We start from the raw sequence: 4,770 nt of genomic DNA on the forward strand, positions 1-4,770 counted from the left end.
CACTTTTTCACTTTTACTTAAGTTGTGTTTGACGTAGCAGAGTATCCCACTTCAAGACTATTTCAGGAAGACTAACTATTATCCTCGATCGATTGAACAATAATATTGAAGATGAGAGATGCATACTTAAGATTTTTTTAAATTCAAAAACTTATGCAATTCTAGTAGGTTACATCGACTATTCATTGGTTAGAAGAGATGAGAAGTATTGATTTTGAAAAATATTTGATACATGTGTAACCAATAGGACACCATCAAATCGATAAAGGAGACACAAAATCATAGAACAAAGGAGAGTGTTGGTTAGAAGAGGTCGCACATACTTTGCTGCAGGTGGAAAAGGAAAGGTCATTTTTTATACACACCATATACTCAGGTAGCCAATAGGGGACAGTTTGGAAAAAATCATTTCGAGTTTGGGAAAAAACAAAGATTTTCATTTGTTGAATTTCGAGAATGCACATTTTTGGGTAAAAAAAGAGGAAATATCAAAGATTTGCATATTTTTGGGTAAAAGAAGAAGATGAAAACCTGTATAAAATTTTCTTATAAATTGTGTAAGCATATTTAAAAGGGTAAGACGAGATTGTTGACTTAGATAGACAACATGCATTCAGTTAAAATAAATAACTTTCTGAATGTATTTGACGGAATTCTGTTCAATGCACACTATGTACGGCTCCAGTTCATACAATCCAAACTCTTTGAATGTGAACGACGTAACATGAAAACATCTATTCATGGAAATCATATGGACACCTGCGTGTGGAGCACTGATGCAGCCACTGAGGGAGTTGATACTTGTGTATGCCATCGAATTTCTGATTACAAAAAGGAAGCACTCAACATTATGAATATATACTATAATCTAGAAAAAAGAATGAAAATGATTAAATAACATAATAAAGCATGTTTGCAATACCAAAATAAATGTATTATTATGCTACAAAATAAACTTCTGACTTTTTATTTCGAGTTAAAATTACAGGTACGGAGAATGGAAAATATTTCCTTGACTGAGATATGTCGGCTACTTGCAAGTTGTTGCGCGAGTTACCGACCAGTCGGTAGGTAACGACCCCCCGGCCAAGCCACCCAGAGCTACCCTAGAATTGGTACGCTGACTGGGCGGCCACTTCATATTTATACGGATACAATTATGTTGCAATCTAAACAATGTACAAAATCGGGCAACGACCGCTTGAGTCGTTGCCCCGCTAACGTTTTGCTGACACTGCAACAGGATGCCCCGACCCTCAGGAAATATGACACGAGCAGCACTTGGATTGGAGTTCCAGATAAACATTCATTTATTTCACTTTGTAGTTATGTATAAGCATTTTATGTATTAGCATATAAGACTCTATGTACACTTCGGCAGCGGCGGCTACTCAGCCACCGCTGAACAATATAGTTTTCAGTTTGAGAATTAACTCCAAACATAGCGGTTCCATTTTATTCCGAGACTTAAAACCAAATCAAGAACTATCCTAGGACCAGTAACCAGAACCAGGAGAAACCCACTCTTTGGATCCAGGAACGGAACCATAACTGGCGCAGCCGACTGACGAATCAGGATGGACCATATCATCTTTGTTACATTGTAAGAAGTACACACAATAGGAAGGTGAAGTATTCTTGTGAATCAATATAATGCCCGAATTAAAATGAAAAGATGCAACCGTGATAATATGACAAAACAAGCAAAAAAATTTTTATAAATTTAAAGGACTTGTAAAGAAAATTAAGGAAAAATAATAATAAAGAAAAAAAAAAAAAAAAGAAGAAGAAGATGAGTGCAGTGCAATTCTTTGAAATTAAAATAAACTTGGCCAAGGCCCAATGCCGTCGGCAAATCTTAGCAAATTGGAAAAAGATTAAAGCTTACTGTGAATAAAGTTGTAAAAAATAAAGAATATATAGATACAAATAATTATCAAAAATTTGTGAGAAGTTAGAGTGATTTAGTTCTGCAATCCCATCGCGTGTTTTGCAGGATTTCACCAACAAAAAAAGAGAAGAAAGAAGAATAAAGATTAAAAGAAAAATTAATATATAAATTGGCGAAATAGTTCTGCAATCCCATCGCGTGTTTTGCAGGACTTCACTAGCAAAAAAAAACAGAAAGAAGAATAAAGATCTAAAGAAAATATATATATATATCAATTCGTGAGATAGTTCTGCAATCCCATCGCGTGTTTTACAGAACGTCAATTTCACGATTTATGGCAAATTGGGTTATTGATCTCGCTGATGTTTTTAAATAAAAAATAAAAATAAAAATAAAAAAAATATTAGAAGAGAAGATATTATTAATATAATAAAAACTTTATGAAACAATTCTTGTAATCCCATCGCGTGTTTTGCAAGGGTTTCAGTTTCAAGGTGATTCAAGTGAACTTCATTGAAGGCTGGTTTCAGTACACCTTATATACAATTTGTTGAGAAATAAGAAATCTTTTGCTTGTTTTCTTATATACGTCGGTAATTTAAATCTTGGGACCACCATTCACCAATGGAAGGGTTTTCTTATGTAAGAAGTTGAGTAAATAATATTATCTTACAGGTAAATGCCACAAGAATACAGCACCGAAGAAAACACTCTACACTACAAGCTTCAAATCAACACCAGTAACTTTAAGTACATACGACACGATATTTTTAAGCATATTTTACACCTTACACTGAGCAAATTTTTTTTATTTTTCCCTAAAAGTAACAACAAATTAATATAATGCCTAATATTGCGAAAGTAAGGAATTTGCTACCTACAAACAAAGTCACCACTAGAGGAGCTAGTAAAAAACAGACCACTAATAGCCAGACAACTGAAGGAAATTCCCTGTCATTAAGACCAATAGTTACACCCTCACCTGCGACCATGGACTCGAGCAATAATTCTTCACCATCTCACCTTGCGGATTTGTTAGCTTCTATGAAAATTCCAGACGTTATTCGTTTCTTACCTCCTTACTCTGGGGACCCCTTTGCTTTGAACGAATTTATAAACAATGTGGAAGAGATAATTCTAATGATTAGGGGTACGGACCAGACTCCGTATGGACAGATGCTTCTTAGGGCAATTAGACAAAAGATAGAAGGCAAAGCAAACGAGGCAGTAATCGCTTCGGGAGCTAGACTTATCTGGGACGATATTAAGGATGCACTGATAAGGCACTGCAGAGACAGGAGGGACGAGGATACCCTCATGTCAGAGCTTTATAATTTGAAACATAAACAGCTACCCTTGCAAAGATCTTATGATCAAATCACAAAAATTAAACTAGCATTGTTCAGGATAATCGATAATGAGGAAACTGAACAACTCGCGATTAGAGTTAGACAAAGGGTAGTGTCTCAAGCTTGCTTATCAGCGTTCCTCACAGGGCTCAGAGGAAATTTGAGCGCCATAGTTAGAGCTTTCAGACCAACAGGATTGGAGGAAGCTTATGATATGGCTATGAAAGAAAGAAATTTGTATTTTGCGGAAAATGCCACGTACAGTGTGCAGAATAGGCAGCCAAATAGGCAAAACGATCGTTTTCCCCCAAATCAATACTCGAATCAATATCAATATAAAAATTACAATCAATACCAAAATAGAGATAATAATCGCTATGGCCGAACAAATAGAACTTCGTATGACCGAACTAATTACAATACCAATCTTAACAATAATTTCCCACAAATTACAGCAGGCGACGATGTCCCAAGCACATCGAGCGCCGCAGCAAAGAGAAATTCTTCGAATAATAATAAGGCTCAATCGAACGGACAGAGACTTTTCAATATCGAGACAAAGAATAAAGCAGAGGAGACACAAGTTGAACACAATCTGGTGGACGAGCCAAATTTTCAGTCAAGAGCCTCGAGCCATCGAAAGGATTCCTGAGTAAATACAGGCTACAGGCAGACTTACCATACGTAACACTTTCATTTCAAAACAAAAAGAATTTAAAATTTTTAGTAGATACAGGCTCAGAGGGCTCTTTCATTGACCCTAAATTCGTAACAGATAAAGAAAGAGTCCCATTAGATAATCCAATTCAGATCACAACGGTACTTTCCGAGCACTCGATTAAACAGATTTATTTACTGTATTTATGTATTTACCATATTTGAGGAAATTAATGACGTCAGGGAGTTCCCTTTTCTAATATTTGACTTCAACCAATTCTTCGACGGATTAATTGGCATGAATATCCTGTCACAACTCCCAGCAAGAATTGATATTGCGCAACGAACCTTCACTACCCCAGCATTCGAAATTCCCCTATATATTGTACCAAATCGCTCTTCTGAAATTTATGAAATAGAGGAGGAGTCCAAAGCATTAATTACGGTGCATGTAAGCATTAAAGAAGGCCCATTTTTATGTGACCACATTCAGATGGAACAAGACTTCTTCATAACACCGGGCTTATATTCCGCACACAATAACCTTGCCAAAATCGAAATCAATAATTTTTCTGTCACGCCAAAAAAATTTGCTTAGATTCAAGCCTACAAGTAAACAAGTTCGAAGAGGACGACTTTATAGTTATGAAAGCGATGCTAGATAACCCTGAATACAGTCAGGAACATTATTCCTCAGGATTTCACAATATTAGAACAGATCATCTGAATGAGGAAGAAAAAAGACAGTTGTCTCAACTTTGTGACAAATTTGCCGATTTGGTACTTCACGAAGGAGACAAATTGTCCTTCACGAACAAAGTAAAACATGACATCAAAATTACGGACAACAAGCCCGTGTTTTGCAGGCCGTTT

The sequence above is a fragment of the Drosophila suzukii genome, chromosome 3 (genome assembly GCF_043229965.1).
Source record: "Drosophila suzukii chromosome 3, CBGP_Dsuzu_IsoJpt1.0, whole genome shotgun sequence".
In the NCBI taxonomy this organism is placed as follows: domain Eukaryota; kingdom Metazoa; phylum Arthropoda; class Insecta; order Diptera; family Drosophilidae; genus Drosophila; species Drosophila suzukii.